The sequence below is a fragment of the Sminthopsis crassicaudata genome, chromosome 3 (genome assembly GCF_048593235.1).
Source record: "Sminthopsis crassicaudata isolate SCR6 chromosome 3, ASM4859323v1, whole genome shotgun sequence".
In the NCBI taxonomy this organism is placed as follows: Eukaryota; Metazoa; Chordata; class Mammalia; order Dasyuromorphia; family Dasyuridae; genus Sminthopsis; species Sminthopsis crassicaudata.
The window spans coordinates 324,607,575-324,634,953 of record NC_133619.1 but is presented as its reverse complement, the minus strand read 5'-3'; positions in this window follow the sequence as shown (position 1 = coordinate 324,634,953).

Below are 27,379 nucleotides of genomic sequence, written 5' to 3'. Positions count from 1 at the left end.
AGCAGATCCAGGTGTTTAAATGATGTTTCATTCTTGATCCAGATGTTTGGGCTTTGAGTAGCTACAGATTAAGAGAAAATGTGAATACAGGACTGGGGCAAATTTAAAAAGAAATGAAATAAGGAAAGTAAAGCTAAATACATGTGCATGGAGAAATCTTTTGTGTTTACTTTAAAGATTTAAATTTGCATCTTCCTGGTATTTTGCCTACATTTACTAAAGATTTGAAATGTGACAAATCTGCTTTCTGATCCCAGCTCCTCCCTCATTTTCCACTGACATACTGACAATTTTGCTTGTTTATTTACCTTTCCTAGCTGAGCAAGCTGTGATACATCACCTTGTAAATTATATATACCCTTATTCTGGGTTAAAAAAAATTCATATAGTTGGCCTCTGCACAAGAGAATTATAGTTCTAACTCTTTTTAATAGTCAGCAGGTTTACCAAATTCCCATTAAATATCTGTCTGTTTATCTATCTATCTATCTATCAGCTAGAACTCTATTATAAAATTGATCAGAGTATAAATGAAGGGTTATTAACTACTTTTTGTTATTGTTATATGAAGCTTTTTCTTTGTTTTGTTAGTGAAATTTCCTGTATTCTCCCTCAAACAAGTGCTCCATAAAGGGAACCTATTGTGACATGATATTGCTATATAAATAAGCCAGGCAAAGCATTGTGACATTTTTGTGAGAATCATTTAGACTTCTAGATTGATTAAACCTAGGCTGATATTTGCAGGAAAAAAATAGAATGGGACGGGGGGAAAAGCTGTCCTTTATGACTTAAACTCAACTTTCCTATTCATTTGCTGAAAAGTGTGCCATTTTAAATGAGAAGAAAATGGAAGAGATTGGATCTGATCACCAGTTTTTTTTTTCATTTCTAATATACAATTTAAACCTTTGTGACTTTGTGTTTTGGATTGGAGCAAAAAAGACCAGAATTCAAATCCAGTCTCAAACATTTAGCTGTGCAATATTGGGCAAGTCATGTAACTTTTCTGTGCTTCAATTTCTTCATTTATAAATTGAGGATTATAGTACCTACATTGCAAGGTTGCTGAAAACGTTATATTAAATAATACTACCCAGACATTTTGTGAACATTAAAACACTATATAGATCCTAATTATTATTGCTATGATATCATTATCATCATCATTATTATCATCAGCCCCAAATTTCCTCAACTATAAATAATGAGGTTGGGCTAGTTCTAAATGCTTTAAGCCTTGACCTTCAGCTAAGGTATGGGGAAAAGATCTCCAGCACATAGTCACTATATTAAACTGGATAATCCCCATTATAGGTGCTTGACAAGGTTAAAGGAGGTTTGTCAAAGATGTCTAGGATAGAGTTTCAGATGTACAGCATTATACACTCCCATTTTCCCATTGTTCTACATTTGAATTTCCTTAGAGAAGCAAAAAATGGAAAGATGTCACTAAAGAGATCTAAGCAGAACTAGATTTTTCTTTCTACTACCAAACATGTAGGACATATGTTAAATCTCTGCATGGATAGGATAATCTTTGAAGGAGCATAGAGGGGATGATTAAAGAATGTAGAGATCACATAACTGTACCCCTTCTATTTACAAAAGGAAGATTCCAGGTAAATAAACAATAAAAAGTTTGGAAATAATGTTTTGAGTATACAGGACTAAAGTTTTCATGCCTATTGGTTAAGACTCACATTCCAGTTTTGTCTTGAAACATCATCTAATTCTTAGACAGTGATACCAAGATTTCAGGAAGATAAAAAACAGGATGCTTAACTGGACTTCCCCTTTTCATTCAGATGTTCTAATAGAATACAAAAATACTTTAGTCCACTAGATCTGTAGTCATCCAATTTCAATAACTTTACCTTGTTCTCATATTTTTGATGCTTGACACACTATATATAATTTTGCTTGCTAAGAAAAGTTCAGTTAATCACAAATAGGTACTGCTCTTCCTATAATAAGTTCATGGATAATATTTATGACATGTAAAGAAATGTTCAGTCAGAGATCCACTCACGTTAATTTTTTTTCTGTTTTATTTAAATGTTTTCAATGCACATAAACAGCACAATGCTCAGACAGGCAATCACAGAGAGCTGAAGGCAGTGGACTTAAAGTCAGGAGAATAGGTTTCATCTCTTCTCTTCCACTTAGGAGACAAATAGTGTTCACCAAAGTACTAAGTGTTACTGGGACTTATTTTCTACATCTGAAAAATAAAGTCGTTGAAAGAAATGTCTAAAGTTTTATCTAACTTTTAAAATCAATCAAATGCCAAAGGGAATTCAAGATTTCATAGTTCAGCTTTATATCTTACCAACATACTAGGACACAATCTATGAACTTTTTCTTTACTTAAGAAGTATGTCTCTAATTCCTGGTATACTGTTAGTAGATAAGGGGGGCAAAGTATCAAGTCTCTCACAGCTTTATCCTCAGGAATTGACAACACAATGTCCTTTGCCACAGGCAACATTGGATTCCTGGGTTTGAACAATCTTGAAGCTTATATTGGTCTTAAGGTCTTAAGTCTTTTAGGGCCAGCTTAGTTGACAGAATAAATCAGTTTGATAGAGTTTGGATCTTCCTCATACAGCTCTGTCAGTTTGACATAGTGAGTTACATTTGCTAGCTAGAGATCATCATCAAACCATGTTTGTTTAGCCTAAGGTTTCATGTGGTGTTGGCCTGTCACAGTCCTCAATACTTTTAAACAATTAGAAAAGGAATTAGTTCAATTCCTTTTTTTTTTTTTTTTTTTTTTTTACAAAATATATCAACGTACTTGACTTTCTCTTGAAGTAGGTATATATCTACAGTGAGAAATTGAATAGAATCAATGGTGTGTTATCTTCTATCACTTTATATGTTTAAAATGACAGGATTGACCAATTTAATTATTATTAAAGTTATTAAGTTATTAAGATCCTAATTGCTATTAATAATTATACTGTATGTAACCCCTTGTGATAGGTGGTGGGAATAAAAAGAATGAAACAAAATTGTACTTGCTCTTAAGGAGGGTAAGTTTTGTAGAAGATGCACAATATTTTGATAAAAAGCCAACTTGAAGAATATAACAAGTAATGCAAAGAACTTTTCAAAATTGCAACTAAGAAAATTAGAAAAGGTCATCCTGTGACCTGATAGCTGAGTTGTGTTTTTAAGGAATGAAGGGATTTTTCAAGGTAGTAGTGAGAAGAAAGTATCTTCTAGATATAGAGGACACACTACCAAAATAAATCAAGGAATTGTAATATATAATGTCATCTATGATATAAAGCTAGTAGTTTATTTTTTTCCTGAAATGAAGACTACATGAAATGGAATAACTTGAAATATGATTGGGAATGTAAATGGAAGCTGAAATAAAAAAAACTTTTAATATCAGGTTAAAACTTTTGCATTTATACTAGAGAAAATAGAGAAACATTGAAAATCTTTAAGAAAAGAAATTCCAGTTAGATTTGTTTTAAGACTGTTTTTCAGTAGTGTACAGGATGGATTTGAGAAAATTCTTTTCTCTGATGGAATGGAATGCAGAGATACTAAATATTAGACTATTGGAATAGTACAAACAGGAAGTGATAAATGTCTGAATTAGGGGAAAGAAGAGGCCAGATACAGGGTATTTTGTGGGACTAGAATTAATGAAATTCCAAAACTGATTTTACATTGATGGGATGAGATGTGGGTGAAGGAAAGTGAGATGTTAAGAATGAATCCAAAGCCTTGGTGATTTGGAAGGATGTGCACATTCTCAACTGCATATCTCATTGTTACTTCAAAATTAATAGGGACAAAATGTAACTCCCTATATATTTCCACAAGCTCTTCCATCCTCTGAAAACCCATATTTCAGTTGAGAATGTGCCCATTGGTATTTAAATAAATCATGTCATTGATGAGTTCATGGACTTAGGTCTAATGTGATCAAAGTAAATTCTTACCTATCTCATTTAAAAGAACTTTTAGAAATCACAGGTTTATTCATCAGTACCTTTTTCCTCTCTGATTGAACACTTTGGAGGAGAAGTATATGGCTTTCATGTTTTAAAAGGGATTTCAGCACAGTTCCCCTTATGTCCCAGCTTACTCTTTTTTTGGACTGCTTCAGAATACTCCAAAATAGTTTCAAAACCAGGCATCTTTTTTTCTCCTCTTTGCATTTCAGTTTCTTTAGTGTGTTTTCATTTCTCATTAGATTGTAAACTTATTGCAGACAAGAGTTATGTTTATTTTATGTGTCTATCTTCACACTTTGCACAGTTCATGATATATAATAAATGCTTAGTAAATAATTATTGATTAATTAATTAAATGAAATACAAGGTCATAACTATGGCATCAACCCTGCTTTACATGGTGACTGTTTATACTATTTTCAGAAAAAAATAGCTAAAAAGACAATTAAGAGCCTATTCCAATGGTATACTTGAAAGGTAAGGGGACCTTAACTTGGATGGCTGGCATGTGAATGGAAATGAGACATATATGTGGGAAGTGATGGAGATAGCATCAATAAGATTTGGCAAATGATTGGATATTTTAAATGAAAAAAAAGGGGAAGACTTGAAGATGGTTTTGAGGTTTCGGTTCACGTGACTGAGAAGATGATAATGTCCTCAAGGATGATGATTATTTAGCTTTATTGATGTTATCTTTTATAATATTTAGAAGTCTGCTTACATTTACACTTGAGCTTTCCTCAAATGTTGTTTCTATCAAATTAGAAAGGCAGAGATAATGATCCTTGTGGAAGATTGTTTCCCCTTTTCCAAGGTCCAGCCTCCCTAAGGAGTCAAAACTTATCAGAAAGTTAACTATTGCATAATGTATTCTTTGGCTAGGGCAACCCATCTTTTTATATATTGATTAATGATGGTAGAGATGATGATGGTGATATTGATGTCTGTCCTATTTATATGGTGCTTACAAAACAATTTTCTCATTATTATCCTGTGAATTTTAGGGAGGTAATTGACTATAGGTAAACTGGAAAGAATAAGGCTTCTTGTATTAAAAGATATAATTTCAGATACTGCTATTGAAATGTACAAGTTTCTTTACTGTAAAATGGAGAGATTGGCCATGATAATCACCTTTTTTTTCCTGACTCCAGCTCTAAAATCCCATGAAATTATTTGAAATCCATATTTGACAAGGAGATAGATAGTAAATTATGATCTTATGATTCTTATGATTATTCAGATAAAGAAATTGAAATTCAAATAGGTTAAATGATTTGTCTGAAAATACAAGGTAACTGAGTGGCACTAGGACTAGAGTTTGGAAAATGTGAGTTCAAATATAGGTTCAGATACTTACTAGCTATGTCATTTACCTTACCTTAATTTATTAGAGAAAAAATAGAAAAAACAACTTTATTATCTTTGCCAAGATGATCTTATGGACAATGTTGGCATGATATTATAGTCCATGATGTCATAAGGAAGTGGACATGACTGCATAATAGTAATGACAAAATACAGCTAAAGTATCTTAGAACCAGAGTTTTAATTTGTCTTTTATCTTTATTTCCAACATTTTTCTACTCCATAAAACTTTCAACATGGTTTTTAACATGTTATTCAGATGAATTTTTAGTGTGTATATCAGGTCTGATAAATTATATATGTATATATATAATATAATATATTTAATTTTAGGTTACTTGATCTCTTGATTTTTTTTTGCAGATATCCCCTGTGAAAGGCTTTAACAAGGATATCATCAGAAATGGAGTTGTGTCTCTTTGTAGCTATCTATGTGGTACAATAGAATGCAGTATTGTAAGACTTGGAACTGGAAAGAACCATAGAAATGACTTAATCAAGTTCTATCTTTTTGTAGCTTATGGAATTTAGATCTATATGTGAGAGAAGATAATTTAGCTAAAGTCATTAAGTAGCCAAACCAGTATCTGAAACAAGGTCTTTTTAATAGAAGTCTCATGCTTTTTCCACCCTAAGCTTTTTATGTAAAATACATTTCTAAGTTTCCTTCATTTAGGAGTCAGGTTAGACAGAATGGTGAATCATAAGGAGAATCTGTCAAGAATTTTTTCTTCTCTCCTTGATTGGGAAATATGTGAAGCGGGAATCAGGCTCATTAATACCAATGAGAGATGTTGAGTTCAGTCTATTTTTCAATTCACTTAGCTTTCTTTTAAAAAATTGAGAGGTTTGTCTTTGTCACATGGTTTGTCATGATTAATCAGATATATTGGATGGGCAAATGGTTTAATAGCTATTACTATTTGTCATATCAGAGATGACTTATCATCCATTATAAATGTTTGAATATGTAAAATTAATTTAACTGGGTCTGGCTAATATTAAAGAAAGTTGGTTATTAGGCTACAAATTTGGAAAAGTCTTCCATAGTTCAGGATTAGGGGGATACATATTTGTATTCTAAGATTGTGGATTATTTGAGCTTGAGAATTCTGAGATGTAGTAGGGCTAAAATGAATTAGGTATATACTTGAAATATGCTGTCAATATGATAAGCAGTGAGGAACAAGAGGCCAAACTGCCTAAAATCGAATCTGACATAGTCTGGATCAAAAATTGAGAAGATAAAATTGTGAACAGCCCCTAAGTGGTCCTTGTACAGGTATCCCAGAAAAAAGTTCATTCTCAGTATTATATGTGTATGTGTATGAGTGTGAGTGTACATACACACTCACACATTACCTTTCGTATGTCAGGATGTTATCATATAAGAATTGAATTTAAAATGTCCTTATTCTTCTGGAGAGTGAATAACCATTCTATAAAAAGGTTTTAGGAAACAATTACATAGCAACCCGATGGGTCACATAGTCATGAGAAAAGAATGTTATCTTCCCCAAAAGGAAAAGGGAATTCAGGAAATTTGTTGATTTTAAAACTTTTTTATTTGTTAACCTTGCAGTTCTATCTTAAACCTATTTTTCTTTATCTAATCTTTTTTTCCATAAGTACAAAGCTCATTTTGCTTTCTTTTTCAGGGATTTTCTTTGAAAAATGAAAATAATTTTTAAAAATAGAGGAATCATGCTGTTAAACATTCTTTTACCATAATAATATTCTTTGCTCTCATAAAGGTGGACTTAGATAGTAAACTTCTTACTTTCTTCCTACTAATTTTTCTCAAAGAAATAGTAACACAGAAAGCAAAGGTCTCAAGAAATCTCAAAGATTTCTCATTTGTGTCACGACTCTTTTTGACTTTGGATACAACTCCATATTTTTCACATGTTTCCATCTAGTTGGATTCTGGGTCTTACTCTTGACCATTTGAAACTATCCCTCCTCCAGCGCTTCATTGTTGTATGTATTCCTGCTTTTGACAATATGAGGCTCTTCTGATTACCTTCCTAACTTTAAAACCAACTATTTTTTACTATTTTTCTGGTTCTTGCTGCTCTCACTAATAACTTAATATTTAAATGTTTCTGCTCCTCCTCTACCCACAACTTTTCTTTCAATAATTTCTCCATCGTTCTTTTATTAATTTATTTCACTCAACCCTACCATCTCTTCTATTCAGGCAAGACCCACATCTTCATGAATACCTCCAACCATGATAAAGGCTCCTAAATAGCATTTCAATCAGTCTCTCTTGAATTGAATGCCCCTTCAAGACCTCAAGTTAACCATGTTCAAAATTTTCACCTCTGCTTATTTTTCCTTCATTACTTACTCATCCTTTCCCTCAGTGCTATTACCAATCACTAGGTATCCTGCATTCAAGCTTGAAGTATTTTTTTTTTTTTTTTACTTTTTACTCTCTATATCTTCTTATCAAATCCTAATGATTCTACCTTGGTGACATTTTTCATGATTCCCTCTTCTCTGTTCCCACTTCAACTACTGTGATATAGAACCTCTTCCCATTTCTATTTCTACCTATATGCATTATTAGTTTCCTCATGGGTCTTCCTACCTCTATTCCCTTTTCCTGCCAAACTATCCTTTTATAATGTTGCCATGTTGATCTGTCATATATTTAGATCCCATCAGATCAGTCCCCTTTAAATTTCAATAGTTTATTATTGTCTACTTACTAAGGCTCCATGATAGCATTAAGGCCCTCAATAGTCCATTACTATGACTATATTTTTCCTTTATATCATATTCATCCTTCCCAACCACTTTATCCTAAGCCACAGCCAGACTAATCAATCCCATGTATACACATTCATTCAAAGAGAGAAATACGAAATTCAAATTTTACTCATGTTCTTCTTTCTAAATAATATAGTTTTCTATTTCTTTTTTCAAGATTCACTTGATTTTCTTTTAAATTCTGGGTCAAATTTTATTATTAATTTTTTTCTGATTTCCTCAATCAGAAATTATAGTGTTTTTCTTCTCTAGACCACAAAGAGGACTTTATACTTCTCATATGGGGCAACATACATTGCTTTGATGTAATTCACCACTGAGTTTTTTGATTCCTCTCTTACACTGAAAGTTCCGTGGTATCCTAGGATAAATCAAAAAGCTATCTCCCTAGCACCAAGTCCAAAGTTTTGGAAAGATTAGATGCCTAATAAATATTTATTGAATTGAATTGTCACTGAAAAACAGTATCACTTTTTTTCTGCTTATTGGTTTCTTAGAAACCAAATAAGATCACCCCCAATACAATATGTTTCAAAAAAACATATTGGCTTAGTTGTCTAGAATGACACTGGAAGATGTTTCCTTATGGAATTCCCCAGAGCTTGATTGATTTGACTTTGGTTTCTCATATGAGAGTCATTAATCTAGGCAAAGCTGAAATTAGGACTTGAGGATCATCTCCTAATATGTCTTTCTGCTATCTCTTTAAAGAAAAATTTTAAAATTAAAGAGAATTGAATTGTCCTTTAATTTGTGTAGTATTCCCTAGAGAGCAATTATTTCTCAAGAAGTGAATGCTGTAATGGGGAATAAAAAAATCTGTATTAATATACAGTAAATTTTAGAATCATTACAGATTACAAATCCTACTTCAAATGGATTGTTTCCTCTCTATTTAGAAAGACATTCTGGCATCTTTGGGGTACATAAATCATCAGGATATTATTCAATATAACATTTCTTCAGGCCTTTATCCATCCCAGGCAAGCCAATTCCTGAAATTCAATATGTACTGAATACTCAAATTCCTAAGTTTACAGAGTACAGAAAAAAATTCAGTTAACTTGCAGGAATTGCTTGGCAGATTCTTTTATTTTACAAATAATAGAGTTGATCCATCCATCCCCATGAACATTTTTTTAAATAGTTTTTGTTTACCAGATATATGCATGGGTAATTTTACAACATTGATAATTGCCAAACCTTTTGTTCTAATTTTTCCCCTCCTTCTCCCCCCCAAGATGGCAGGTTGACCAATACATATTAAATACGTTAAAGTATAAATTAAATACAATATATGTATACATGCATGACCATCTGTTTTTGTGGAATAACTCCATAGTTAGCATAGCCTGCCAACCCTGTCACCCCATTTCCATCTTCAGAGCAACTTTAACCTTAAGGCAGGACATATGAAAGATATAGGGCATCTGAATATCAGTACTCCACAGACCACCAATTGTACTTTTATTTGCAACCATCCTCCAGGTGTCCAACTCTCATAGAAATATGAACAGACAACTAACTGATTTACATGCAATCCATGCCTCCTTAATGGGAAAAATGACTGAAAACTTACAAACTAAAGTTCTCTTCACCAAAGCACTTGCCATTAACAAATGGCTCAACATTAAGAAATGGTTATAACACTGAAATGGCATTAAGAAAGATGTATTACCAGCTGCTTTGTTGCTGTTATCTGAAAGACGATGAGACTATTCCATCTGACTTATAGCTGAAACCTCCTATTTGAGTTGTCTAAGTTTAAGAGGTGAACTTCTTAAAAGCAAAAATTGTCTTATGGATAATAACATAGGAGTTAGAAAACAGACCTTATACAAAAATAACGTAACACAAATATCCATGTCGTATACTAGCAATGAAGAAGTTGACATAATTGGATTGAAAGATACATGTTGGAGAAAATAGGAACTCAGATTGTATTTGTGAAAGTGTTCTCCATCATTAAAGATTTTAAAAGTCAAGTATTGAAGTTTAGATTTGATACAATAGTGGGAAAGGAACTTGCATCTTGAAAGTCATTCTTAATTCCATTTTATTTTGTATCTAAACTGTATCTAAACTGGGGTAGGAATCTCTTCTTTTAGTCTGATGGAGATTAGCCTACATTAACAGTTTCTCTCCCTCTCTCTGTTTCCCTATCTCTCTATCTCTCTTTGTCTCTGTCTCTGTCTCTCTGTTTTTCTCTCTGTGTATGTCTCTGTCTCTCTGCCTCTGTGTATGTCTCTCTCTGTCTCTATGTCTCTTCATATAGGTCTTTCTCCCTCTCCATCTCTCTCGTTAAAGTGTTTTAGCCTTGATAAAGAACAGATAAGCACTTAAAATACACAAACCAGTTGTAAACCGAAATAATTGTCATGTATTTACCTGTCAGAGATTTCTAAAGAAGATAATATTGATAGATTTTTTTTCCACCACTGAATTACAGGAATTTAAGTTGGCAAATCTCAAAAAAGCACCAAAGTGTTTCCTTCTATCAGTAAATCCTGCCAACGTAGAAACAACTTTGAACTCAAAAATGATTATCAAGCTTATAACAATCCTAGTCCATGCTGTATAAAGATAAATCTTTCATCTGACACACCATTTACACATTTCTGGAGGCTACAATAAAATGTATCTCTGGAAACTAAACCGTCTACATTTATTTTACCTCATGAATATGGTGGAATTTGAAGCCTGTAAGAAAGCAAGCAGGATTCTCATCTGCCTTGTGTCACTATCATACTCTGCTGTGATTCTCATAATATTTCTGACACTGATGCCAGCGGCAGAATATTAGACTTCTAGGTCTCACTTCTAATCTAGGTTCCTTGCTATTAATCTACTTCATTGTATTTGATAACTTTGTGGTATTTTTTTTTTTTTGGTGAGGGTGAGGGGTTTACCATAGTTGCTTAAGAACCAAAGTTGCTTAAGGACCGAATAACAACCCTCCAAATATTGTTCCTGGTCTTTAGGGATTTCTCCAGGATACTGATGAACTCACCAATGCGATTTCCCTTGTTTTGAGACAGGAATCCTGATAGAAGAAATGATTTTCTGGTCTAGTCTGAAGCCTCTAAGGCATTACATGAAGGCCAAGGAATCCCCTTCTTTCGTGTAGTTTAACTTATACTAGTGAGAATCCCTTGCCACTTCCATCACAGAATTCTAGAATTGGAAGAGCTTTTATAGGACATCTCTCTTGTTGATTGTTAAAACACTTCTAATTCTTAATAAATGGTCATTTTATTTCAGTCCATGACACATTACTTAAGTAGAGAATTCTTCCCTTGTTTCTCATTTAAAATTTAAAAATGAGCAAATAAATAAAAATACTGAAGTGTGATGTAACAATAAGAACTTTGTCACTAGAGTGAAAGGATCTGGGTTCAAGTATCAGAACTAACCAACTAGTACTCCTTGAATGACCTTGGGTTCTTTGTAGGTCTCAGTTTTTTTATTTGTTGAATGGGAGGGGAGTAAACTTGATGATTGTAGTTCTTTTCAGTTCTCTAGAAATAAACATCATTTTGCAATATTATTTACTTCTGTGCTGTTGTAATAGAGTTGGCAAAGTTATTTCCAAAACAAATCAGAAAGTTCTGCTTTATGAAGACTGTACTAATATTTTCAACTTTGATTGATTTGAACTAATTTTTCATTTTATTTCTGCATTTTTACTGTACTTGTGCTTCTTGTTCTGGTATGGGATTAGAAACAATGTAGCTCAAAGAAAATGAAAAATTCTCTTTTCCCAATAGTTTCTACTAATTCAAAAATATAACCCAGAAGAAAATTTTCTTCTTGTGATATTTCTCTCTAAAAATTTTCCAACTACTCTGGAAGACAAGGGGATTTGTATGTGGTTAAGCTAAGCATCAAAAACTCTGATTCTTTAAGCCCCAAATAGTGTTAGACCTTTCAAAGCTTACCCAGGCCGGACTTGTTTTATTCTGTATTGCTTTGCTTTTTAGGATAACAAAATTTTTTTTAAAGCAAGAACTCTGAAAGAATATTTTTGTGTCTAAATATGGAGAAGAGTCAGATGATGAGGGAGGAAAATAATACTCAGAAATAGGGGAGAAAACAATATTTTTCTCCTGCCATAGAGAAAGAGCCCAAGTAACTAATCTCTGTGTGATAATCCTAAACAACCAGTGAAAAGGTTTAAAATCCCAGTATCCTAACTCTCACTCCTCCAATCCCTTTATATCTGTTAGATACTGTTCTCTACTTTTCTGAATCAATAAATCATTTGGATGCAAGAGAAATCTTCTCAGAGCTAAGAAAAGAAAGAAAAAAAAAGGCATGAAGACAATGAGGCGTTTGGAAAGACATTGGTTCCAGAAATTGGATTCTAGGCATGTACTGCCAGGGTGGAGAATTTTTATTTAATTTTATAGAAAAATGTTCGGGTTATTTTACACTGAGATGTGAAATCTCATTTGCAGCTAAGCCCCGGAGGGAGTGAAAGGAACTAAGAGAGCTCATAAAGACATGCGTAATAGGATTAATAAGAAAAAGGCCTAAGACATAAGCCTTTATTGTATGAACTTTGTGCTAAATTTTATCATTGATGAAGGATGAAATGTCGATACTTAACCAAACATTCATACCTCTAGGGCAACAACAACTGACTGATGGTGCTATCATATGTTCATGTTATTTGAGTGTGTTATCTAGTTCCTTCATGAGATAGACTGAATCTAATGGTAAAGAAGACAATCATAAAATACAAGCTATTCTTGGACTCTTGAACAATTAGAGTTGTTTTTTCATGCTCCTTTAGGCTAATACTCTTTATTTAGTTAAAAATAAACTGAGGGTTGAGAATTAACTTTGTTTCTTTGGGATAATACAAGCAAATCATCAGAATAATTTGTAGTACAATTATAATATTTAAAATATCACAAGATTTTAGACATATTAGCATCTTTACACATCATATAATTTACATAAGCTTTATGGATTAAAACAAACAAACAAACAAACAAACAGGAATAGCAATGTCAAGTGACAACTAATGGAACACAGATTATTATTGACAGAACTAGGGGTAAAGTCAAGTCTCCTGATGTTACATCTAGCACTTATTTCAAGAAACCCCTATGCTTCCTATTTTGATTAATTGAATGATTATGTGTGTGTGTATATATAATTAGTTAAATGTCATTGATTATTCCCAAAACCACTCATCTGAGAAGTTTAGTCAATACACAGGTGATACATGGTCATCAGATTGAATATACTATAATCAGTTCAGAATTTCTTACTGTAAGAAATCAATTGTGGCACACAAGATTGATTTGACAATCTAGACATTAGGCAAAGCAGTATGATATAAAGAAAAGAGAACTGTGTTGAGGGACTTTACCTGTTAAGTTTTCTCTTTCCTAATCTATAAAATCCATGATTTTCAGAAGTTGAAATGATAAAAACAAAAGTAGTATGTTTCCATTATTAGACTTGACCACATATGACCATTTTTAGAAAAATAGCTTCAGAAACTGGCTCTCAACTGGGTCAGGGAAAGAATAAGTTGCATTTAAGCTAACACAATGTCAGGTGCCAATGATTTCAATTCCCAAAGGGATTTATTCATTTTTTCCTAATTTATAGTAGCAAATTGATTTTTTCCAGTATTACATTCTTAATAAGTTCCATGTACACTTTTAAAAAGTTTAATTTTTAAATTGCTGGCAAATTTTTTTTTCTTCATAGAACAGAAGTGCTACAGTTATCTAGGGAATCAATTCCATTTTTTCCTGTCTTCCATTTTTTCCTGTTAATGTCATTCTTCTTGGCAGTCACTCCAGAAGTGAAAGAATGTTCCAAGATGTTTTGGCCTCTGTTTCAGGTATGAGCGCTTTTGTTGTTTTATTGTGGTTGCGGTTGTTATGGTTGTTGTTTCCTCCCAAGTTCTCTGTGTACTGTATACATGATGCTAAAGGACTTAAGAATTCCTAAATCCTGGTTCCATCATTTATGAGTCCATATTAAGAGGACATGCTGAATCAAAATAGCTGAATTATTTGGTCATATCCAACTTCATTGAACATATAGAAAAACTCACTAATTACAGATAGGGAAAAAAGCTATATTAGCTTGCAGCACAACTGTCTTTAAAAAGAATATCTGACCTTGAAATGCTGATCAAATAGGTAGTTTTTCTAAGAGGCAATTAATTTAGGTTTAATTTTCTGATGTCCCAGATGACTGACTTCTGGTGTCCTTTTTGATAACCAATGCTTAATCATACTTTTTCAAGAAAAAATATAAATACATTCTTTGTTTTCTTTTTTATAAAAAGAGAATAAATGGTTCTTTTATATATAGATATAGAATTAACTTGTAATTTCATTTGTTATAAGGAAGTTGAAATTGAGGAAGCACTCTCTACCAATTCAGTGAGCACCTTCCCTACAATCTATTACCATAAGAGAGTTAACTTAGCAAACTGAGAGATTAAGTACCTCGTACATAGTCATATGGCTTGTATTTCTCATAGGTAAGATTTAACCTAGATGTTGCTGGTCTCCAAATAGCTCAGCTCTTTATCTGTTACCATATAACAGCGTTTGATTCTACATATTAATTATGATTTTAAATGTTTTAGAAATGCGGAGGTCTTTTTAAGCAATATTATCAATTTTATCATTAACTTCATCATTGTACTTTGATGTTGCACTTCTGGCACTAAACTAAAGTGGAATCAAGATGGCCACTGTCAAAGAATACTTGAATCACATTCTTCAATTTCTTTTATTCTTGGAAGACTCTGTTGGCAGCATGCAAATTCTAAGGCCAATATTTTGAGCCCTAAGTACAAGGTATAACTTTATAAGTGAAATAAAAGTCATATGACAACACAATATTCTACTCCAGCTATTTTTAGATAAACATGATATTTATTCCTATTTAACATTCTTACTCAATAGTTAGTTGTTACTGATAGATTGAATTCAACTATTAGCAAAATCAATCATTTTAGTTTTCTGCAGTCTGATATAACAAAATACACAAATTAATGAGATATTAGAAATATCATGCCCACTATTCATGGGTATGGTTTAATGAACTGTAGAAATATAGTATGATCAGATCTCTTGGAAATATCCAATTCAAATACAGACATAGAAGGATCCAGATTGTCACCACTCCTCACCACTCCTGGCTCTGTTTTGATTCTTGCATTTTTCATTGAACCTTGCCTTCAGTATAACACACTCAAACTACTCTGCTTTTGTGCCACAGGAAAAAAAGATTCCTTCTGGAAATTACTTTGTACTTCCCTAAAGGCAAAACAACCAGGTTCTTTATATTTTTCTTTTGCCCTTTTCTTTATCCTAACTTATACACCTCAGGACTTTATCACGTTACCAGTCAGTTCTAGGGCAGAGGTTCTGGCTCTTTCTAATTTGAATAAGGTACTAGTTGAGAAATGGATGGAAAACCTAGTGACAAATGATAGAAAATTCAATTGGGTGCCTGAAGGAAGGAGTGAATTTCTGCCTTCATCTATCACCCCTGATTAGCTCCAGCGAGAGAGAGGGAGAGACAGAGACAGAGAGAGATCGGAAATAACAAATGGATCCTGGTGAGAGGCTGGGCTCTGCTGTCTGGTTTCTTTGGCTCATCAATCATCTCTGATGTGGTTGATAGGTGGCTGTGTCAGTCCCAACCTCTGTTCCTCCCACCAGAGACTCTGCAATGATGACAAGTGAGCTGTACTCCTTCCCCAGCCTGTTCTATGAGGATGGCAGAATTTGCCTCCACTTTATAAGCCCCATCCTGCCTATCTGTCTGATGGTCTGTCTGCTTTCTAGTGATGTTTCCATCCCAGCTCATGCTGGTGAAGTGATTGTATTCCCATCATTCCTATCCATCCTCCTAAGCTATGGCCTTGCCATCCTGTTCTCAGGGTAAATGTTGGCAGCATGCCCACCATACTAATCGTGCTGGTACAACAGATAGACCGACATTACATAAAACATTTATGGGAGGAGGGGTAGGGGATGAGAGGGTCCATAAAATGTTGAGATCATCCAAGCATGAAATAGAAAGATGAAGAAAGCATTTTCCCAAAGCCATTTGTACCTGTCATCTGTTCTGGGTCTCACTCTAAATGTGTTTCCTATTCATTCACTTTCTCCAACCTTTGCTGCAAACATTTGATCTTTCAGTGGTAGAACATATCTAGAGAGGTAGCTGCTATAGGAAGAAGTCAGGAGACTATTTTCTTTCTACCTAAAAAAATGATCTTGTTTATTCTACTTACTACCTAAGGCGCTTATTCACATAGTAGTCAAACTTTTACATATAGTTAATCCCCAAATCACATAAATTTAACTTTACAATGAATATCTAGCTGCTAAAAGGCAAAGTATAAAGTATTAGATTTGCAGTTCAGAAAGCCACAGTTAAAATACTGCATTATACATTAATAGGCTAGTTAAGTCATCCTTGGGTAAGCCATTTAACATCTCTCAGACTCAGTTTCCTCATTTGTATGATGGAGGTGATTAATAGGATCTTTTTCACAGGTTTTCTGTGAGAATCAAAGTAAATAACATATGTAAAGTGCCTTATAGACCTTAAAATACTATATAAATGCTAGCTATTTTAAAGTAGTATTGTCTGTACTTCTGCTTGAGCATGGATATATGTGACATTGTTGGAATTAAAACGTCTTTAAAATAGTGAAGATTATGAAGTCTTCTCTTGTTTCTTAATTTTCCTCTTTTTAAAAATTATTCTTTCTTTCCAAATTAATTTAGACATGATGTCACACATGATGATAGATGTCTTAGCAAAGACTGGTTTTTGTTTTTAAGTTTACTGTTGAGCTTATATATTCCCTGATTCAGATGTAAAACTGTTCCTGCTGAAAGCTAGCAGGCTTGAGCCATTAGATAAGTCCTATGATGGCTTGTGTCTTGACTAAAGAACTACGTTGAAGCCCTAGTATCCCTTAATAACATATCATTTCCAACTCCTTCCCCTGTCATTCCCATTGTGACCTACTGTTTTCAATTTCTTTTAGTGTCCATTAGTATACTCTTGCTACTTGTAATATTCCCACAGAAAGAGATAGTTTATAAACATTGGTCCCTCTCTATTGAAAATTAATCATTTTATTACTTTCCTATTTAACCATTTATAAAGTGTGAACATTGCATGTTAAGTCAGATTCTTTGATATACAAGAATTTCTTCACTTCCTTCCTTTTCTTTTTTTTTTCTTCTTTTACTTTTGTTACCCTCTTCCTTTACCTCTTCTTATCTTTTATATGTTACTCCCTTTATATGCTCTTCTAATCTAAAAGTCTAGATGAGACTGATATTTATTACAACAATGCTACCTCCTTGATGGTTTGGCTTTCCTTCTAGGTTTTACCTATTTAAGTGATATATTACACATCATAGAAAATCAATCTCATTCACTCTTTTCCATGAATATTAATCCAATATAATTTTTGTCATAGTTTTATATTAAACTTATGGTCACTCAAAACTTTCAGATCTTTTCATGTAAAACTTTCCAAGTTATTTTTTCAACTAAATACTTGTGGAATCAGCTTTTTAAAAATCTAGCTATCGATCCCTTTAACAAACTCTTATGTCATCTTAAATCCTCCCTGCTTTATCAGGTCATTTGTAACTTCTAGAAGTCTATTGCTTGGAAATTTTATGAGCATTGTGCTTTTATCCATTTTGTTGACAAAGTTGCCAGTCAGGATAGAATCAGCAATAAAATCTTGTGGAACTATTAGAGACCTATGACCATATGGAAACTAGACATTATCCTACATTATTCCAGAATAATTTTTCAGCCTACTTTAAAGTCATTCAATGATAATTATTCTCTAGTGCATATTTCACTATCCATCCACAAGGATGTCATGGGCTTTTAAAAATAAATCTATCTTGAAATTGAGTTAACAGGTGGTATAGTATAAAAAATGCTGTCTTTAGAGGGAACTCAAGGCAACTGGGTTCAAATCCTAACACAAGGATTATCTTATCTCACCCATGGTAACTCATTTAAATGTAGTAGACTTGATTAAAGAGATACATTTATGCAAAAGGAGAAAAAAGGTGCCATTTATGCTTGCCAGCTCAAGACCAGGTTAAGCAAGGCTTTGATGCTTAAAGTAAAAGGAAATGAAGTTTATTTCAAAAGAATTAATCTTGCATATCATTTCAATAGTGAATCCCCTACAAAATACATAATAATACAACTATGGAATTTTGTAAAGGGTAGCATCTCTCATTGCAGAGTAGGTAAAGAATAAAATAGTGAAAAAGACCATTGTATTGGGAGCTTAAAGATATAGGTTTAAGCCATGTAACTTCTGGGGAGGCACTTTACTTTTTTTGACTTCAGCTTATTTCTCTGTAGTAGGGGAGAAAATGTTTTCTAATATTCCAACTAGCTTGGATATTCTATAATTCCATTAATTTGTATCATCATACATCCATCCTCTCAAGTTTTTTATGGTACAAACTCTCCGTTGTAATGCTGACATTCTTTTTCGAAACAAAGGAGGCCTGTATAGGGAAAACAAAAATAGCATCTACTACTGTCCATCAGAGGGTATTTCCTCATAGCAATTTGGTTCTTTGATCAGTGGTTCAACAAAGGTGTCTAGAAAGATACCTTTTAGGAGTTTGTGAAAATAAATAATTGCATTTTCCTGCCCTCAGAAAATTATTGTTCCCTCACACAGGGATAGAATGTAATCCGGGTCTTATTAGAAAAAAAAGGCAAATATAGCTCTGAAAAAACACAAATCATGTTACTGAGTTGGAATACAAATCATGTTACTGAATTGGAATGGCACACATCAGTGGTTGCCCTATTATTCTCACCATCTTTGCAGTTTCCCAAACCAAAATGCAGATTCTTGGCCACTATTCCTCTATATGTACCATATCCCATGTTTTAACATAATATGGCCAAAGGTAAAGACCATCTCACTTTGTTTTTGTACCTTAACACTTTCATAGTACCTTGAATATAGTAAATATTCAATAATATATTTTACTTCATTTATTTCTTTCACTCATTCACTCCTCAGAGACTCCAGTAAATCTGGCTAAACTGACAATGCTTTACCAGCAGAGAGGGAGCAGAGATTAAATTAATAATTTCCTCTCCTGTGATGAACTTGTCCGGGCTACTATCAGAAACAATTGCACAGGTTTCTTCAGGCATATTTAGCAAAAACACTACAAATACCAAACACATTCCTTCCAATAGAACAGCCAAATACATCTCTCGATACATTCTACAGATGCTTTCTTCTACTTATTAACTTGGTTAGGCTGAACTTGAGCCAACTTGGTTTTCCCAAGTTCTTAATTTGGCCAGACTCTGTAGAAGTTAAGAAACCACCCTTAAGAGATTAAATGAAAATGAGATGTGAGAGCTGAATCCCCTCATTAACACCAGCAGTGCAACTGCAGTCCAATTTGCTTTCTAGTGGTTTAACACATTTGTTCTCCAATATTGGATGACACAAGTAGCACCAAGGTTCAATTTCTGGCTGGTGTGTTTCCATCTGCCACCATGCTTTCTTTCTTCACTGCTCCCTCTCTTGCTACCATTGCCTTTACCTCACTCCCACAATTTCTCTCTTCTTCTTGTTATCTTTCTCTCCTCTCCCTTCCAAGCTTCTCTACTTGGCATGTGGTACAAACACTATTGCCTCCAGTTAGTCAATTAAGTTATCATGTTTTTGTACTGTTTTTTTCCCTGTGACTTACTATTATTCCACCCTCCCCAGCTCTGACTTGGCAACAATATTTATTTGAAATAAATTGCAGGATAATTTGTTTTTCTAATATTCGGGAAGAACTCTCCTGGTTATAAGGGGGTCGGTTATTCAAATGGCTGGTGCCAGAAATCTGGGGCTGCACACAGAGATTTGTGCTGTGCAAGGAAATACTTCATTAGACTTGTATTCCATGAAGACACTTTCGCTTCTTAACGCCTGTGATTTTAATTAAAACCTGGAAAGTGAAGAATCCTCTGGTTGTATTAATGTTTTCGTTTCCATTAGGACAGTGGAGTTTATAAACACTAGCAGGGTTTATAAATTAGTCCTCATGCGAATAATAAGTGCACAATGCAGCCCAGAGAGCAAGGCTATGTTTGCCCCATCTGTCTCTTTCTCTCCCTCTTTTCTCTTCCTTTGCAATATTCAGTTGTCAGGGACTCCCTTAAAGCTATTTCTTCTAGTTTTCCTTTATTACTAATGTCTTTATTTCTTCCTTTCTTCATCTCCTTAAGACTCCCCACCCCAAACCAAAAAAAAAAATCTGTGTTGTGTGAGGATTCCATTAGTTAGGGGGTTCGTTTGAAAATAGTTTAATTTAAAAAGGAGAGAAAGAAAAATCAATTCCTTAAGCAGTAATGAGTTCCAGTCTCTTCTGTTCCTTCATTTCTAGTTTTCTTGGAACACCTGCACAATTGTACATTATAGAAAACAAAACAAACCTTCTCATATGGTGATATTACCAGATTCATGTATTTGTTAGTGTACTGAATATGAAAAATGTATTATCACTTCCCTACACATATCAGCCAATACAACTACACAGATGGAAAATTATACTTTGAGTATGACATATTTATATGGAAAATTATATACAATCAGTAAGCACATAAGCTTTGTCTACAAAGTGCCCAAGCAAGTACAATCAAATTTTGGGGAAGAAGGAATCATTCAAGCCATTTTTTAAAAACATCTTAAGATATAATAAGTGGCTGTTGAACTGTAGGTCTAGCTTTTTCAACTGTAGGTCATGTCCACATTTTACCTATATAATTGAAAAATGCAAATAACACAATTTCTGTCACCTCAGATGATTGAAAATGGTACTTGGTTATTTGGTTGATTAAGGCTTCATGTTTCCTGAGCCTGTTTGGGATAATTTTTGTGCCAAGAATATTTCTCTTCTGCCCAATATATATTAAAGCATTGTGTGTAGGAATCCCAGTGGCACCCCTCAATATATTTGGCATAAAAATGCAGACAGATAAGAATATCACTAATCAGAACATCTTTAAGGGAAATGTGCCAAAAATGAACAGGTTTCCTTTTAGCAGATTATGAAAAGAACAGCAAACATAGGTATATAAATTTGATATCCACTATATCCCAAATACACTGATAGAATCAAATAATTGATTAGGGCTTCCTTTATTGAAATCCCATGAACATCAAACAATCAGGCAAGAAGAGACCTTAGGAGTCATGACTGAAAAACAACTTTGGTTAATAAATTCTTTATTATTCCATCAGTTCTCTCTTCCCCTCCTTGTCTTTCTCTTCTTGTTCTTCTCATGTCTTCTCCATGTGATCTTTCCTAATCACAGGTTCTAGACCCTATCTTTTACTTTTGTAGTGCCTCCCTCTTCACCCCTTTCTGAATCACCTTATATTTGTTTTGTTCTTACATGCGCATTATTTGTTTATATGTTATTTTTCTTCATTAAATTGATACTTGAGACTATATCTTCAATATTTTATATAATATCTGGAACTTTAAATGCTTTTTTTGACTGATATCTTTAAAGAAATCAAACTACTTCAGACACTCAACAAAAAATTAATTGAGCAGATATTTAAATCCTTACTATGTTCAGGGCACTGTTGACATCCTAGGGATACAATTTTGATCAAACCAAAACAGTCCCTAACTTCAAGGAACTTAAATTCTGTGCAGAGAGGTATCATATCTATAGGTAAACATATGACCCACAATCTAAGAGCTACTCTATCTATAGAGTCCCAGACACTAGTGCATTTTTGGTGGAGTTGCAAACTGATACAAGTATTCTTTTTTATTAGCTTTTTTATTTTTTCTTTTCTTATTTAATCATTTATTTAATATTTTGTCTCAGTTACATTCAGTATATTTTTCCATTTGTTTTTAAGATTTTTTCAATTCAAGATTCTCTTTCTTATTCCCACCCATAATTAAGAAATCACATGTGAAGTTATGCAGAAAATTTCCATAAAAGTTAAGTTCTGAAAGAAAACAGATCTCCCACAAAAATGAAGATTAAAACTCCCAAAAAAAATAAAATTAAAAATAGAGAGACACAGAGAGTAATGGACAATGCTTTCATCTATATGCAGACTCAATCAGTTTCTTTGGGTATGGATAGGATTTTTGTCATAAATCTTTCAGAATAGATGTAGATAACAAAGTCATTTACAACTGGTCATTCCAAAACATTTTTATTACTTTGTTTATAGTATTTTTTTTCTTATTAGAACATACTCTTTATTTTTTATTTTTTTAAAATTTTATTTATAATTTTTTGACAGTATATATGCATAAGTAATTTTTTATAACATTATCCCTTATATTCATTTTTCCAAATTATCCTCTCTCTCCTTCTATTCCCTCCCCTTGATGACAGGCAATCCCATACATTTTATATGTGTTACAATATAACCTAGATACAATATATGTGTGTAAATCCCATTTTCTTGTTGCACATTAAGTATTAGATTCTGAAGGTATAAGTAACCTGGATAGATAGACAGTAGTGCTAACAATTTACATTCACTTCCCAGTGTTACTTCTCTGGGTGTAGTTGTTTCTGTCCATCATTGATCAACTGGAAGTGAGTTGGATCTTCTTTATGTTGAAGATATCCACTTCCATCAGAATACATCCTCATACAGCATTGAAGTGTACAGCAATCTTCTGGTTCTGCTCATTTCACTAAGCATCAGTTCATGCAAGTCTCTCCAAGCCTTTCTGTATTCCCCCTGCTAGTCATTTCTTACAGAACAATAATATTCCATAACCTTCATATACCATAATTTACCCAACCATTCTCCAATTGATGGACATCCATTCATCTTCCAGTTTCTAGCCACTATGAAAAGAGCTGCCACAAACATTTTGGCACACACAGGTCCCTTTCCCCTCCTCGGTATTTCTTTGGGATATAAGCCCAATAGCAGCAATGCTGGATCAAAGGGTATGCACAGTTTGATAACTTTTTGGGCATAGTTCCAAATTGCTCTCCATAATGGTTGGATTCTTTCACAACTCCACCAACAATGCATCAGTGTCCCAGTTTTCCCACAGCCCCTCCAACATTCATCATTATTTGTTCCTGTCATCTTAGCCAATTTGACAGGTGTGTAGTGATATCTCAGAGTTGTCTTACTTTGCATTTCTCTGATCAGTAGTGATTTGGAACACTCTTTCATATGAGTGGATATAATTTCAATTTCATCATCTGAGAATTGTCTGTTCATATCCTTTGACCATTTATCAATGGGAGAGTGGTTTGATTTCTTATAAATTAGGGTCAGTTCTCTATATATTTTGGAAATGAGACCTTTATCAGAACCTTTAACTTTAAAAAATATTTTCCCAATTTGTTACTTCCCTTCTAATCTTGTTTGCATTAGTATTGTTTGTACAGAAACTTTTTAGTTTGATGTAATCAAAATCTTCTATTTTGTGATCAATAATGATCTCTAGTTCTCCTCTGGTCATAAATTCCTTCCTCCTCCACAGGTCTGAGCGGTAGACTATTCTCTGTTTCTCTAATCTACTTATGATCTCATTCTTTATGCCTAAATCATGGATCCATTTTGATCTTATCTTGGTATATGGTGTTAAGTGTGGATCCATATGTATTTTCTGCCATACTAATTTCCAGTTTTCCTAACAGTTTTTTCCAAATAATGAATTTTTATCCCTAATGTTGCTATCTTTGGGTTTGTCAAAGACTAGATTGCTATAGATGTACCCTTTTTTGTCCTTTGTATCTAATCTGTTCCACTGATCAACCGGTCTATTTCTTAGCCAATACAAAATGGTTTTGGTGACTGCTGCTATATAATATAGCTTTAGATCAGGTACACCTAGACCACCTTCATCTGACTTTTTTTTTTTTTCATTAGTTCCCTTGCAATTCTCGACCTTTTATTCTTCCATATGAATTTTGTTGTTATTTTTTCTAGGTCATTAAAATAGTTTCTTGGGAGTCTGATCGGTATAGCACTAAATAAATAGATTAGTTTGGGGAGTATTGTCATCTTTATTATATTCACTCGGCCTATCCAAGGGCACTGAATATCTTTCCAATTATTTAAATCTGACTTTATTTTTGTGGCAAGTGTTTCATAATTTTTCTCATATAATTCCTGACTATTCTTTGGTAGATGGATTCCCAAATATTTTATACTCTCAACATTTGTTTGGAATGGAATTTCTCTTTGAATCTCTTGCTATTGCATTTTGTTGGTGATATATAAGAATGCTGAGGATTTATGTGGATTTATTTTGTATCCTGCCACTTTGCTAAACTTCGAAATTATTTCTAATAGCTTTTTAGCAGAGTCTTTGGGGTTCTCTAAGTATACCATCATGTCATCTGCAAAGAGTGATAGTTTGATTTCCTAATTTCCTAGTCTAATTCCTTGAATCTCTTTCTTTCTCGGCTCTTATCTCGGCTCTTATCGTTTATAGTATATTCGACTTTGTTCATGAAAGTGTTTTCATGTTTTTGTTTTTGTTTTTATTTTTTTTTTCTTGAGAGCATCCTACTCATCAGTTTCCAAAGAACAATAATATTTCATCACAAAAACTGCTTCAATTTGTTTTTTACAATTATTATTGCTAATTGTACTGCTCCCCCTTTAATTATCTCTCTTTTTATCCTGCCCCTCCTCTAAAGTGTTTTGGTACTGATCACTCCCTCCTCCAATATACCCTCTCTTTCATCACTCTCCCTTGTTTCTCATATCCCATTCCCTATCTATTTTCCTGCAGAATAAGATAGATTTCTATATCCATATATATATATATATATATTTATGCCAAATATATGTTATTAATAACATATACATATATATGTTATTTCCTATTTGAGCCAATTTTGACAAGAGTAAGTTCACTCATTCAGCCACTCCTTCCCTTCTTCCACTCCATTGTAAAAGCTTTTTCTTGCCTCTTTTTTATGGAAGATAATTTGCACCATTCTACTTCTCTCTTTCCCTTTCTCCTAGCACATTACTTTCTCATCCCTTAAATTCATCATTTAAAAAAGTATCCCTGGGGCAGCTAGGTGGCGCAATGAATAGAGCACCAGCCTTGAATTCTGGAGGACCCGAGTTCAAATATGGTCTTAGACACTTAACACTTCCTAGCTATGTGACCCTGGGCAAGTCACTTAATCCCAGCCTAAAAAAAAAAAAAAAAAAAAAAAAATCCCTTCATATTCAACTCATACCCCATGCCCTCTGTCTATGTATACTTCTTTATAACTGCCATTACAGAGAATGTTCTAATGAGTTACAAGTACCATCTTCTCATGTAGGAATGTAAACAGATAAATTTTATTAAGTCTCTTATGCCATCATTTTCCTGATTACCTCCTTCTTTTCCTTCAGAGTTCTGTATTTGAAAATCATATTTTCTATCTAGCTCTGGTCTTTTCATCACGAACACTTGAAAATCCTGTGTTTCACTGAATGATCATCTTTTTCTCTGAAGGATTAGACTCAGTTTTGTTGAATAGGTGATTCTTGTGCAGTCCAACTCCATTGCTCTCCAGAATATCATATTTGAAGCCTGCCAGTCCTTTAATGCAGAAGCTGCTAAATCTTGTGTTATTCTGACTGTGGCTCCGCTATTGAATTATTTCTTTCTGGAAGCTTGGCCTAGGAGTTCCATAATTTGGCTATAATATTCCTGGGAGTTTTATTTTGGGATCTCTTTGAGGAGTTATCAGTGGATTCTTTCAATTTCTATTTTACTCTCTGGTTCTAGAATATTAGTATAGTTTTCCTCAATAATTTCTTGAAAGATGATGTCTAGATTTTTTTTTTATCATGACTTTCAGGGAGACAAATAATTTTTAGACTATCTCTCCTGGATCTATTTTCCAGATCAGTTGTTTTTCCAGTGACCTATTTTACATTTTTTCATTTTTTTAATTTTGCTTTACTGTATCTTGATTTCTCATAAAGTCATTAGCTTCCATTTCCATAATTATATTTTTTAAAGAATTATTTTCCCCAGTGAGCTTTTATACCTCCTTTCCCAATAGCCAATTTTGCTTTTGAAGGCATTCTTTCTTTAAGGCATTTTTAAATGTCCTTTTGCAACTCTCTCAAGTTTTTCCCTCATTTTCTCTCTCTCACTCTTATTTGATTTTCACAGTGCCTTTTGAGCTCTTCCATGGCTTGAGAACAAGTATTACTTTTCTTGTAGACTTTGGATATAGGAACTTTGACTTTGTTATCTTTTGAACGTGTGTTTTGATCCTCCTTGTCACCAGAATAAGTTTCAGTGGCCAGAAAATAATTTTTGTTTGTTTTCTGTTCATTTTCCCAGACTAATACTTAGCTTTAAACTCTTTGTTAGATTAGGACTCTGTTTCCAGGATGGAGAGTGTACTTCAGGGATTTTGTACAACTGTTTTCAGATATCCTTCTAGAAATCTAACCACAAGCACTCTTTTCTGCCTCGGAGCTGTTAGGTGTTTCCCTGCCCCACTGCACTTGCAAGATTTAGTGTGCTGTCTGGGCCTTAGACTCCCCTGGCTGAGACTGCACTGGGATTCCATCCTGTTGCCACAAACTCTTTCCCCTCACCTTCAGAGTTCTCTCTGGTGTTCTTGAGCTGAGAGGTCCAGATGCCTTTAGCACTTATGCTGCTTCAGATATCCCATCTCACTGACATTAGGATATGGTTTGGAGCTGGAGCTGGGCCAGCACAGAGATTGCACACTGGGCTCTAGTTCCACAGACCTTTTTTTTTTTTTTTTTTTTTTTTTTTTTTTGCCAACCTCAGAGGTCTATAACTTCCAGCTATTCATCCTAGTTCTAATCTCTGGAGAAACCCAAAATATGAGAACATTTTAAATATTCATATCATATTCATATAAGTACTATGTCCCTTCAGGTGCTCTCTTCTTTACGCTAAAGCATCCTTCATTCTATCAACTATTCTTCATCTGACATTGTTTACAAGCCCCTCATCAATCTGATATCCCTCTACATAATCACTCCAATTTGTCAATGTTCCTCTTAAAATATGTTGCCCGCAACTAAATAAATATTTTGTATATTGTCTGACCACCTCTTGTCTACCATGTAATGGGATTATACTTTTCCTTGGTTTTTACAATATACTTCTATTAAGGGACCTTATATTTACATATTTTAAAAACTATTTTTTATTTTTTAAGGATGTTCT